This window comes from Macaca mulatta, chromosome 6 (genome assembly GCF_049350105.2).
Source record: "Macaca mulatta isolate MMU2019108-1 chromosome 6, T2T-MMU8v2.0, whole genome shotgun sequence".
Lineage (NCBI taxonomy): Eukaryota > Metazoa > Chordata > Mammalia > Primates > Cercopithecidae > Macaca > Macaca mulatta.
Genome location: NC_133411.1, coordinates 167,421,814 through 167,434,704, shown reverse-complemented (window position 1 = coordinate 167,434,704; position 12,891 = coordinate 167,421,814). Strand labels below are relative to the sequence as shown.

Here is a 12,891-nt window from a genome sequence, read left to right as displayed (position 1 = left end):
TGAAGTTCCTAGGATGAGGTGAGCAGTAGGAGTAGGAGGAACATTTAGGAGCTCAAGATTCTCCTCAAACCACTGAGATCACAGCCCCCAGATGCCACCTAGTTCATTTGCACACAGAACTGCTCTGATACTAATTGTGCACTTACCTCCTTTGCTCTGCTCTTGGACTTGAGCCTTCCCCATGCTCTACAGCCCTTTGTGTGAAATGCAACAGAACATGACTGTTGCAAGAGTGTGTATACCCATTCAGAAAAGAATCATAACTGCTCGAAGGGTGATCTCTCAGCTGGCGGTATGAAAAGTTTCGTCTTTAAACCTGAGCCAACAGACCACAGCACCAGAACACCTGTGTCCTCAAGACTATTTTTGGCTGGAAGCCCAGAGTTGTAAGCATGTAGAACTTTACCTTTTGATCACAGTGAGGAGTTGGGCAGTGCTGTCTTCAAGTCTTTTTGAGAGTCATCATGCAGTGTATACCGAAGACTGTATTTGTACACTTCTCTTTGTTTGCGAGTACAGAGAACCCCCTTGAACTAACTCAGGCCACAATGGGAGTTTATTGCAGGGAGGCTGTTTGTAGCATGTGCCTAGTTCACTTCCTTTTCTCTTTGGGGACTGACTTTTCTTGTTTGTAGTTTCATGTATGTCATGAAGCAACACAGCATGCTCTCTATAACCTTTTCTCTTCCTTGGCATGAAGAAAGACTTAATTTCCTTGCTCCTCTTACAGTTATGTTTGAGTTATCTAATTTAATTCTGGTCAGCAGAACGCACATGAAATTGACATACAGCCTGACCCTGAAAACCATCCCCTGTGACTCTCTCTTCCCTTGCTGTGACAAGCTGGTGGTCATGTGTTCATGTGGCATTCCTACAAGCACGAATGTGAAATACACTTTTACAGTGTTAAGCCACTGATATTTGAAGTTTGTGCTACTTGTCACAATAGACAAGCCCCAAATCTCAGAAAAACTTGGTCTTTTCCAGCTAGTAGAATTTCGTTTCCTTTACTCAAGAGACCAGAGCCACTGAGACCTTAATCTCAATCCTACTTTCCTAGAGGAGGGAGTCTGATTGGTCTTCCATTAACTGAAGCCAGAACAGAGGTCAAATTGCAAAAACATGGTTTCGCCTGCAGGAAGCACATGAATCAAGGGGGTGGGAGAATCAGTTCTTAGAAAATGGAGGATACAGTCTACATAGGGTGGGCCTGACAAACAACTGGATAGATATTTCTGCTCAGAATCTTCCCCATACGCTTCCAGGGAGGAGTGGGAGAGAAACCTACACTGAGCATCTTTCTCAAGGCCCGAGGCCCTGCTTGGCCAAGGCTGGCCTCTGCAGGTTTCCGGTTGGCCTGAGATGCAAGCCACATTCAGAAGGACCACTCCTTTCAGAAGGTCTTTCACCCCATCCCAGGATCTCTGTCGTGGTTGCCAAGGAGGCTTCCAGCTGTGAAGGGACTCAGACCATGAAGTTCCAAACTGGGACTCAGACCATGAAGCTGCAAGTCATTTTCCATAAGCCACTGAGCAGCTGTTAGATGTTAATGAAGTTGACTCAGTACCACCCAGGAGCAAGATTTTGTGGACAAAAAATGAAAAGCCTCCAAGTTGATGACATAGCTGGTCACACCCTCTGGTCCTGTTAAAGGAGATTCATCTTCTGAGGGAGAACAAAGTCTTGCCGCCAAGTATCCCCGGCCACTGGGGCAGATGCAGCCCCTGTAGATCTCCCCACTGCTGTTTCCCTAAAGACCTCCTGCCTTGGGGCTGTGATGTTCTGTAAAGGCAAATAAGTGTTTCTGGCACACCCTCCATTGACAGCTGTCTACAGAGGCAGACAGGTCTGATTTGCATATGGTGCATTTACATGTGGAAGAATCCTCCAAACCTTTTTAAGTCCCCTGGAAGGAAATGCCAGCCACAGGGAGTGTGAGAGGAGTCAGTGGTAGCTCAGCATAAATATAGATATTTTTTACAAGAGGGCGGAGGAGCTGGCTGGCAAGGATAGGGAAGTTCTTTGATAAATCTATGGACATTGCAGGAAGAGAGGGTGGAACAATTTGGAACATGGAAACTTGCTTAAGGGAGCAAACAGAACCTTCTCTTGAAGGATAAAGACCAGATGATCATACAACACAGGGTGTCTGCTGGAAACCTGTGGGGACTGAATGGTTGACAATTACCTTGTTATTTCTATTTCCAAAATACATCTTTTTTTTTTTTTTTTTGAGATGGAGTTTTGCTCTTGTCGCCCAAGCTAGAATGCAGTGGCACAATCTTGGCTCACTGCAACCTCCACCTCCCAGGTTCAAGTGATTCTCCTGCCTCAGCCTCCTGAGTAGCTGGGATTACAGGTGCCCGCCACCACATCTGACTATTTTTTGTATTTTTAGTAGAGATGGAGTTTCACCACGTTGGCCAGGTTGGTTTCGAACTCCTGACCTCAGGTGATCCACCTGCCTCAGCCTCCCAAAGTGCTGGAATTACAGGCCCAAAATATACCTTGAATGCATCTAGTCTCCATGTCTATTGCCAACCCTTTTGGCCCTCCTGCGCTACTGCAAGAAGCTACTGACTGTCTCCCTATTTTCACTCTTGCCCAGTTCGAGTCCATTCAAATGAGCAGCCCAAGTAATCTGCTTAAAATTGGAGCATGAGTCACTCTCAGCTCATGCTCTCCTAAGACTTAAAATAAAACAGGTTCCTGGCCAGGTACGATGGCTCACGCCTGTCATCCCAGCACTTTAGGAGGCCGAGGCAGGTGGATCACAAGGTTAGGAGGTCAAGACCATCCTGGCTAACATGGTGAAACCCCATCTCTACTAAAAATACAAAAAATTAGCCGGGCGTGGTGGTGGGCACCTGTAGTCCCAGCTACTGGGGAGGCTGAGGCAGGAGAATGGCATGAACTGGGGAGGCGGAGCTTGCGGTGAGCCGAGATCGCGCCACCGCACTCCAGCCTGGGTGACAGAGCGAGACTCCGTCTCAAAAAACAAACAAACAAACAAACAAACAAAAAAAACAGGTTCCTTAGTGTGGTCATGAAGTGGCTGCCCTGGCCCTTGCTTTCCTCTCCATCCCCATTTAGTTCCGCTCTCTCTCACTCACTGCCCTCTGATCTCCCATGTCTCCCTTCCAGTTACCAGCAGTTTTCCCTCTGCCAGGCTACAGTGGGAACCATTCATCTTGCAGTGGACTCCTCTTTCCTCACTTTTCTCCTTTGGCTTCAACATCGCCTCCTCAGAGAGGCCTTCCTTGACCACCCCAATTCAGCAGAGCCCCTTTACCCCCTTATTCTCCCTCACCACACCCTGATTGCTTCCATCATAACTCTTACCCTGCCCATAGTCACAAATCCATGCAACTGTTTACTTATTATCGCTTGAACCTCCCGCTAGACTGTAAACACCACCAGGCATGGCCGTGGCTCTGTTTCCTTTGCAGATTGGATGGCCCAGTGCCCAGCACAAAAATAATTGTTGATTAAATTAATGGTTTGGCCTCCAAGGAGAGTGCCTACAATAAAGGGTTTGGATTCACAAGGACCTGAGTTTAGCTCCTAGCTCTGCCCCTTGCCAGCACAGAGACCTCCAGCCAGTGGCCTCCCCTCTGAGTCTCCATTTCCTTCCTTATCACAGGGATAAGAATGGCACTTCCCTTTCGAATTTGGTGGAAGGATGACAGTGCAGGAGAAAATTCTCAGCTGGTGCTTGGGATGAAGCTGGTGCTTGCTTCAAAAAGGCAATCCCACCTTGCCTAACCTGGGATGAGCTGTGTCTCAATGTCTGTGTCTTGGTGTCCTTAAATATGAAAATCTGGCATGCCCCGCCTGCCTCACAAAGCTCTCATGAGGATCAAATATATTAACATTTACCAATGCTCTTTGCAAGGTAAGAACCCCAATGGACTTGGGGTTTGTTCCAGCAAAACTGTCAAGTGAAGCCAGGACTCTTACTATTAACAATATTAGTTGTAATCTTATTGTTATTGTTACTATTTAGCTCCATTTAGACATGACCCCAATCTTCACTGGAGAAGAGTGAACAGGGCTTTCAGATGCGGTATGTGTGTATTGTGGGTTTGTTTTGTTTTGTTTTTATCATGGTGGCACATACCCCCAGCCTTCTGTTTTATTCCTTTTGCACCAGACAGCATTTTACCGGAAAGAACGGCTGCTGTTTCTCTAACGACAGTCACACGCTTAATGCTTCAATTTCCACATTTTATTTTATATGTAATTTAAAGCCCATGGTGCCTTAATTGTAAAATAGGCCTTATTGAAATAATAGCTTGAAAACCAGTGGGGCTCCCTGTGCCGAGCAATGAGGGTTTTTAGCTTAACGGCTGTTTACTGGGATTTAAAAAGAGACACAACCCAAATAAAGCTGTAAAGACATTTCCAGCGTGAGTGATGGACCAAGGACCAGCTGATAATTAAGCTCCCTCATCCCCATACAATTTTTTTTTTCTTTTGGTGCTGTCTGGAGCTTTCCTCAGAAATCCAAAGCACACTCTTTGCTGCTTTTATGATTGATGAGGCGGTGAGGATACTTCAGTACAAGGAAGCAACGTAGTGCTTTGATTAATGATGCCGGTGAGACTCCCAGAAGACCAAAGAGAATAACACTGTTATCAGGAAAGCAGCTGAAGCTGCTGAGAGGGACAGTGGCTCCCAGGACTGTGGAGACTGTGGAGCCATCCATGGGTAGGGTCTTTCATTCAGCTCTAACCCAGCATCTCCTCCTGGAGGTCCAGAAGCCAGTGGAGCGGGGACTGAAGGGCACGCTTTTCCATTGAATTCACAAAACTGGCACTGGGCACAGTTCGGTTCCCTGGAAATCTCAAAGGATGAAACACACACAAGCTGGTAGGAGTCTCAGGCTCTATCACAGTCATGATGAGTTGTTTTTTCAATGTGATTGTTCTTAGGCAGAAACAATCAGATGAAGAGATTCTATAGTATAAGAAAAATAACAGTTTCTATCCACCAAGCACACGGACTTACACTGAAACCTTACAATACCCATAAAGTAGATGTTACTATTATTCGTCTTAATTTTTGTCCAAGGACACCTAAACTCATAAGAACTTTGTGCATTACAGGTCACACGGCACTTGAGCTGTGGAGCCAGGACTCTAATCGAAGATGGTTCTAATGTCTAAGCCTATATTCTTGGACCCTTAGTAACTCTGGGCTTCCAAGAAGAGAGCTGTGGAGCTCATGGGAAGATATCCAACCAGGTTTCAGACATACGGATTTTAGATTTTTGCCTCACCTTGCCTAACCTGGGATGAGCTATGTCTCAATGTCTGTGTCTTGGTGTCCTTAAATATGAAAATCCGGCATGCCCCGCCTGCCTCACAAAGCTCTCATGAGGATCAAATATATTAACATTTACAAATGCTCTTTGCAAGGTAAGAACCCCAATGGACTATTTGTTCCAGCAAAACTGTCAAGTGAAGCTATATGGAAAAACATTTATAAAGCAAATTAACATTGAAGGAGCCAAGCAAATTAAGATTCCTAGTTCCAGAGGAACCCAATATCATTTCTAACGCCTAGATGAGTGACTGTGCGTAAGTCGCATGATCTCTCTGAATCCCAATTTTCTGCCCTTCAAAATCAAGTAATACCCATCTCTTAGCATTGTTTTGAGAATTCCATGATATTATGCCCACAGAGCAGCTTAAATGCTGCCTGGCACATGTGTCCTCTGAATGTTCACTACTGTTACCATTTCTTTCGTTTCCTTCCCTCTGAGCCACTCCTCATTACCATTTGGGCAGAACTGTGCCTGCCTTTCCCATTGTCTCTGTGGACCTGTGCGGCATTATAGACTGAAAAAGGAAATATGAGTCAAAGAGTGCCCTGAGGCTCGAACACTGTGGTTTTGAAAGTCAATACGCCTGTCGATAGCAAGACTCACTGCCTCTCCAGGGACCGCCCACAGCGGTGTTGCTGAGCTTTGCAACCCCGGCACAGAGAAGCTTCGTGGTGGTGGGAAGTGCTGTCCAAAAGAGGGGCTGTCTTACTGTCAGGCCAGAGCATCTGCGGCCTCCACAGCAAATGGGGATTTGAGCACCAGGCAAGCCAGACAGCCCCTGCCTACTCCTACACTGATGCAGTGGCTGGAAACGCCTACTCTCAACTTTTACAGTGTTTTCACATCTTGCACACTGGACAGTGAGTGGACCTACTGGACCAAAACTGCAAAGAAGAGAACACAAAATAGCTGTGACTTTCCCATAATGTAAAACCAAACCAAACAGACCTAGTTTTGAATCATGGCCCTACCATTTCCGAATTCTGTGATCATAGGCAAATCCCCTAACTTCTCAACTTTTCCTTCTATAAAAAAGCAGCTTAACCACCTACTTGGGAGGCTGAGGCAGGAGAATTGCTTGAACCCGGGAGGCAAAGGTTGCAGTGAGCCAAGATTGCGCCACTGCACTCCAGCAGAGCCTCGGCAACAGAGCAGAGCAAGACTCTGCCCCCGCAAAAAAAAAAAAAAAATGCAGAAGGCAGCTCTGGTGCCGGAATGCCTAGGTTCAAATTCAGGCTCTGGTACATCTGGTATATTCTCATATTCTCAGATAATTTATTCTTTCTTTACCTGTAAAATGAAAATGAGAATGAAATGAAATTTTAAAAAATATAAAGTTTTTCAAGTAGTAACAAGCACTAAATAAATGTTAGTTGCTGTATTTGGTGGCATGGGTTCCACGTAATCCTCCAGTGAAATATAAACCTTGGCATCTCAGTGGATTAGCACCATAAACATTTATTTCTCACGCAGGTGGAGAAATTTCTTCTATGTCAGGGGACTCAGGGATCTGGGATCTTTTCTTCTTCTGACATCACTATGTCAATCAACCTACAGCGGTTGGTTCCAGTTCATCACAGCAGAGAAAGAGATGGGGAGGGGGGTACCTGGCTCTTTTCTCTCTTGGCAATCCTGTTCACAGTCCATCAGCCACAGCAAGTTCGAGAACCCAAAGCCTACTGCACAGGAAACAGCCTTTCTGGTAATTTAGGCCCAAATCACACTGTGCTGTAAAAGCATTAAATGGCAATGTGCATGGCATGCTCACACTGTGGCTGGCACATGGTTAGTGCCCGTTGTCTCTTGTGAGAGTTACTACTTTTGATTCAGTGCCCATCTGACATGATTCAAGGCAATTCTGACTTGGATCAAACCACCGGTTGTTCCACACCACAGACTGTGGTGGGTCCTAGGTTCTCTTAGTAGTTACGCTTGTCCTTTACCTTTATCAACCTTTCCCTGCCTTTCTGTGCCCCATTTTCCTTTTCCAGTGCCTTCAGGTGGATCCACAACTCATTAACACTCCACACTCTGGTGTTCCATCACATGCCTGTTTCAAGGTTACATGATCATTTTTGATGTTTAATTACTTTCATAGTGTCTAGTGTGATGCTGCACTGATTCATTCAGGAAGACTTAACCCAGTGCCTGCTTTGTGCCAGGACTGGGACCAGGCATTCACACTCACTGTCCCCTGGAGGCCAGTCAGTCTTCTTGGCCTTAATTTTGGATATCAAGTGGAAGCTCAGAGAGGATAAGAGACTGCCTCAAGTCACACAGCCTGGAGGAGGTGAGGCTGACTCAGCACAAGGTGTCTCCCCATGCAGAGGCTTTTCCATTCTCTTTGGGAGGCCTCTGCAGTTGACTTCTGTCTGTTCTCTGGAAGTCATTACACATTTCGGTCTTTTCTAAGCCTTATTTATGCTTTTTTTCTTCAAAGACTTAAACCTGAAAAATTGATTAATTCAAGCTAGATCCTTACAGAAGACAATGGCTTAACCTGTTGTTTCTGTCTGAGATTTTTATGGCTAAAGAGGCACTGTCTCAGCCCAGGGTCTGCTGACCACTAATGGTGGGTGTCAAGCATTCAGCCAGGCATGGTAGGTGCCATTTGGAGGCAGGGGTAGATATTCAGAAGTGTCTCCAAATCACAGCACATAAGTAACAGATTTCTATTACAATAAAAAGGCTGACCTTTCCAGTGTGTGTCAGTGTCCAAAAAGTGAAAATTCAAATTGAGTTCACACCCAAAAAAAGCATCACATGGATTCCCTCACACAAAAATTATTTTGTATCCTTTGTGGTTACCATTCACTGAATGCAGATTTCTATGCCAAGTATTCTAGAAATAATTGGGGTCTTTAATCCTTACAACCAGCATGTGATGTCCAGACTATTTATCTCCATTTTCCCAAGCAAGTGAGCACACCGAGGCTCAGAGAGGTTAAAGTGACTGGTTCAAGCAACACAGCAAATGTCAGAGTTGGAATTTGACCTAATTCCAAAATTCATCACTTTCTGTACTATCGTAGAACAACAGGATGCTATGAAAGGGAACTGATGTTAACAGTATCCAAGAGGTGGGTTGCTTTCTCACGGAGTTTTTCATGGGCCTGGCATATCAGTATGGCACCTCAGAGGCTGATGGAGAGAAAGGGATGGCTAAAGCTAGCCAGGGAGGATTCTAGGGTCCCGATCTTCTTCTACCAGAGAAACTACTTATGTACTTTCTGTACTAGATTTGCACGTAAATATTTTGTTTTAAAAATGTATTCTCCTACATAACACAGAGAAAAAGAAGGTTAAAAATACAAGAGAGAGAGAGAAATCAAAACTATAGTTTTAGTATCATGGTCTCGATTTTATGAACTAGACATTAAGGCCCAGGGGGTGAACAGATTTGTCTGATCATACGAAGAGTTATAGGTGACAGACTGTGGTTTGGAGCAGGGCTTGGCAAACCTTTTCTCTAAAGGACAAGATAGTAAATATTTTAGGCTCTGTGGGCCTTGCAGGCTCTGTCACAACTACTCAACTCTGCCATTGTGGTAAAGAAACAGCCACAGACAATATGTAAAAAAAGAAACATTGTTGTATTCCAATAACCTTTATTTATAAAACTGGTTGATGGCTGGATTTGACCCATGGGTGATAATTTGTGGCACTCTAGTTTGGAACAAAGGATCCTTGACTCTTTATTTAGCACTTTTTCTACAAAAGCAAAGCTGCCTCCTGAAGACAGACGAATTGTAAAGCCCTGTTATTTTCTTAATGTTAAGGGAAAATGAAAGATCAAAGTTGGAAAACCGTGAGGGTTTTATAAAACAAAGCACAGGTAAACAAGAAGGTAGGCATTAGACATTTTAGTGTGGTTAGGGCCACAGCTCCTGGGATGAAGGATGAAGGGGAGGCATAAATAAGTGACTTGGAGAAAGGGCCCTGCCCTGATGAAGATATTGATATGCCTTGAACTAAGGTGTGTCACTAAAATTCAACCCTCCGTACCAAGGACTAAAATAAATTCATGTATTTTGGAACTAATTAGACATGATGGTTACACAACATTGTGAATGTACTAAATGCTACTGAATTGTACACTTCAAAGGCGTTAATTTAATATTATATGAATTAAACCTTAATAAAAAATTTTTTAAAATATCAATAATTAAATTAAGCAACAAAGTTGAAAATGAAATGGCAAGGTTCTATGCCAGTGATCTTTCATCTTGCATCTTGCTTCAGGTCCTGGAACTTCTGAAGGTTCTATTGGATGGTTGAGTGAGTTGTCTGCACTGCCAGCTGGGAGCATGGTATGATTTTTTTCATGCTTTGACCCAGTAAAAACCACATAGGCTGATTCTTGATTCCTAGATTTTTTTGGGCCTCAGTTTCCTTACCAGTAAAATGCAGGTCATTGTTTGTACCACTGAGGATTGATGTGATCACTAAATGAGATTCTGATATAAACACTGTCTTAGTCACTTTGAGCTGCTATAACAAAATACCATAGACTGAGTGGTTTAAGCAGCATTTATTTCTCATGGTTCTAGAGGCTGGAAAGTTCAAGATAAAACTGCTGTCAGATTTGGTTCCTGGTGAGAGTCTGCTTTCTGGCTGTAGATACCAGCGTTCCAGCTGTGTGCTCACATCGGGGAGAGAGATCTCTGTCTTCCTCTTCTCATAAGAGCAGTGATCCTTGCATGAAGGTCCCACCATAATGACTTAATGTTAACTCTCTTACTTCCCAAAGGCTCCACCTCCAAGTACAATCATATTGGGGGTTAGGTCTTCAATATATAAATTTGGCAGGGGACATAAACATTCAGCCCACGCAAACGGTTAACATCTAGGAAGTGTTCATAAATGTAGCCTTTACTCTCTTTATTTCTGAGAAGCCTAGGGTGTTTATTCCTTCACTTATTCATTCATCACTTACTTAGCTTCTGTTATGTTCCAGGCTGCATAACTATGCTCATTTTCTCTCTTTTTTTAAATTATACTTTATGTTCTAGGGTACATGTGCACAACGTGCAGGTTTGTTACACATGTATACATGTGCCGTGTTGGTGTGCTGCACCCATTAACTTGTCATTTACATTAGGTGTATCTCCTAATGCTATCCTTCCCCACTCCCCCCACCCCACAATAGGCACCGGTGTGTGATGTTCCCCTTCCTGTGTCCAAGTGATCTCATTGTTCAATTCCCACCCATGAGTGAGAACATGCAGTGTTTGGTTTTCTGTTCTTGGGATAGTTTGCTGAGAATGACGGTTTCCAGCTGCATCCATATCCCTACAAAGGACACGAACTCATCCTTTTTTATGTCTGCATAGTATTCCATGGTGTATATGTGCCACATTTTCTTAATCCAGTCTGTCACTGATGGACATTTGGGTTGGTTCCAAGTCTTTGCTATTGTGAATAGTGCTGCAATAAACATACGTGTGCATGTGTCTTTATAGCAGCATGATTTATAATCCTTTGGGTATATACCCAGTAATGGAATGGCTGGGTCAAATGGTATTTCTAGTTCTAGATCCTTGAGGAATCGCCACACTGTCTTCCACAATGGTTGAACTAGTTTACAGTGCCATCAACAGTGTAAAAGTGTTCCTATTTCTCCACATCCTCTCCAGCACCTGTTGTTTCCTGACTTTTTAATGATTGCCATTTTCTATTACTGTATAACAAACTACCCTCAAAATTTAGTAACTTAAAACAACAGACATTTATTATCCCACAATTCCTATGGGTCATGAATTCAAGGAATTAGCTGGATGGTTTTGGCTTAGGATCCCTAAAGAGGTTGCCATTAATATGTGGACTCTGGCTGCAGTCATCTGAAGGCTTGACCAGGGCTGATGGACCTACTTCCAAGATGGTTCATTCACATGGCTATTGGCAAAAGGTCTTAGCTTCTTGCCAAGTGGGCCTCTCTATACAGTGTCCATATGAATTAACCACTGGTTTCCCCTAGAGCAAGGAGAGAGAGAGAGAGAGACAGAGAGAGAGACAGAGAGAGAGTGAGAGAGAGAGAGAACCTAGTACCCAAGTCTCCTATTTTATTTGTCCATCACTGAGACAAGTTTGCACCCAGGGGAAAGTATACGTAAAAGCACAAATGCCAGGAGGTGGAATCCTTGGAGGGCATTTTGAAGACTGGCTGCCACAGTGCCTTAGTAAGAGTTTTGGGGATATAGCCATGAGCTAAAGGGCTATCTAACTTATAGTCTAAGAGGAGAGGCAGACATATATAAAATCATTATGTACCTAAATACATAACAACCAACTAGGCTAAGACAATGAAGGAAAAGTTACAGTATGTTATGAGAGACATTTAACAGCGGACCTTAGGAGGAAGTGGAAGGGACAGGGATGCATTTGTGAGGAAGTTACATTTCAGTTGAAACTCAAAGGATGAGTGGTAGTTAACATTAGTTAAAATTATGGTGGTTGCCTCATCATGTTAAACATAGTTTCCTTATCACCTAGCAGTTCTATCCATGGGTATAAACCCAAGATAAATGAACACATACGTCCACACAAAAGTTTGTACATGAATGCCCATAGCGGCATTGTTCATAATAGTCAAAAAGTGAAAGTAACTCAAACGTCCATCAACCTGTGAATGGATCAACTAAATGTGGTATATCCATACAATAGGATATTACTTGATGACTAAGAACAAAACACTGATCCACGGTACAACATGGATGAACCTTGAAAACATTATGATAAGTAAAAGAAGTCCTACACAAAATACGACATGTTGGATAATCCCATTTGTTTGAATGTCTGCAACAGGAGACAGAAGAGAGATGGAAAGTAGATTAAGGATTTCCTAGGGTTGAGGGAAAATGGAAAGTGAAAGCTTATAGGTAAAGGGGTTTCTTTTAAGGGTGATAAAAACGTTTTGAAATAGATGTAATGATGCTTGCACCACTCTGTGAATATGCTTGAAACCACTGAATAGTCCACTTTAAGTGGGTGAATTGTGTGTATGTAAATTTTTTCTTAATAATGAGATTATAAAAGAGGGTGACTGGAAAAGCTTTGCAGCAGAAGGAACAACTTGAAGTGGAAGAGAATATGGTGTGCAGGAGAAATGGAAAGAAAGTCAATGTGTCTGCAGCACAGAGTAGAGGAGAGAAGTAGTGTTAGATGAGGTGGAAACCAGACCCTGCAAGTCTTAGTAACCCAATAAAGGATGCTGCTCTTAATCGTGAGGGCGATGGGAAGCCACTGAAGGCTTTTAAGCATGAAGTTGCCTGATCATATTTGAGGTTTTCAAATTTAATATCATAAATGCCCTATAAAATAAAGCTAATATTTGTATCATGAGGTGATTAACGAAGCAGGCAGAATAGTGAAAATCGTATTTTTTTTTTAAATCATTTTCCCTTGAGGAGTGCAGACACTGGAGTTTTGAGATTGTGCTTGAACCCTCATCCTTAGGAGCAGCATACTTGGTTCACGTGCTTTTCGTCCACCCTCTGGTGTCCTACATGGCTTCATATTGCTCAAAGAGGGGACAGGCTGGATGTGGCCACCCTCAGGTGCTG

The 12,891-nt window shown here is 43.5% G+C and overlaps 1 protein-coding gene and 1 long non-coding RNA gene across 2 annotated transcripts in view; one reads left to right on the top strand and one right to left on the bottom strand.

Moving 5' to 3' along the window:
* Positions 1-259, bottom strand: part of LOC144341337 (uncharacterized) — a 30,116-nt gene extending 29,857 nt beyond the window's left edge. Inside the window, exon 1 of the long non-coding RNA XR_013418215.1 lies at positions 147-259. This is a non-coding gene — a long non-coding RNA (uncharacterized LOC144341337). The remainder of the gene's footprint in view (positions 1-146) is intronic.
* LOC106999014 (uncharacterized) overlaps positions 1-12,891 on the top strand; it is a 240,779-nt gene that overhangs the window by 38,281 nt on the left and 189,607 nt on the right. The gene's annotated exons all lie outside the window — the stretch shown is intronic.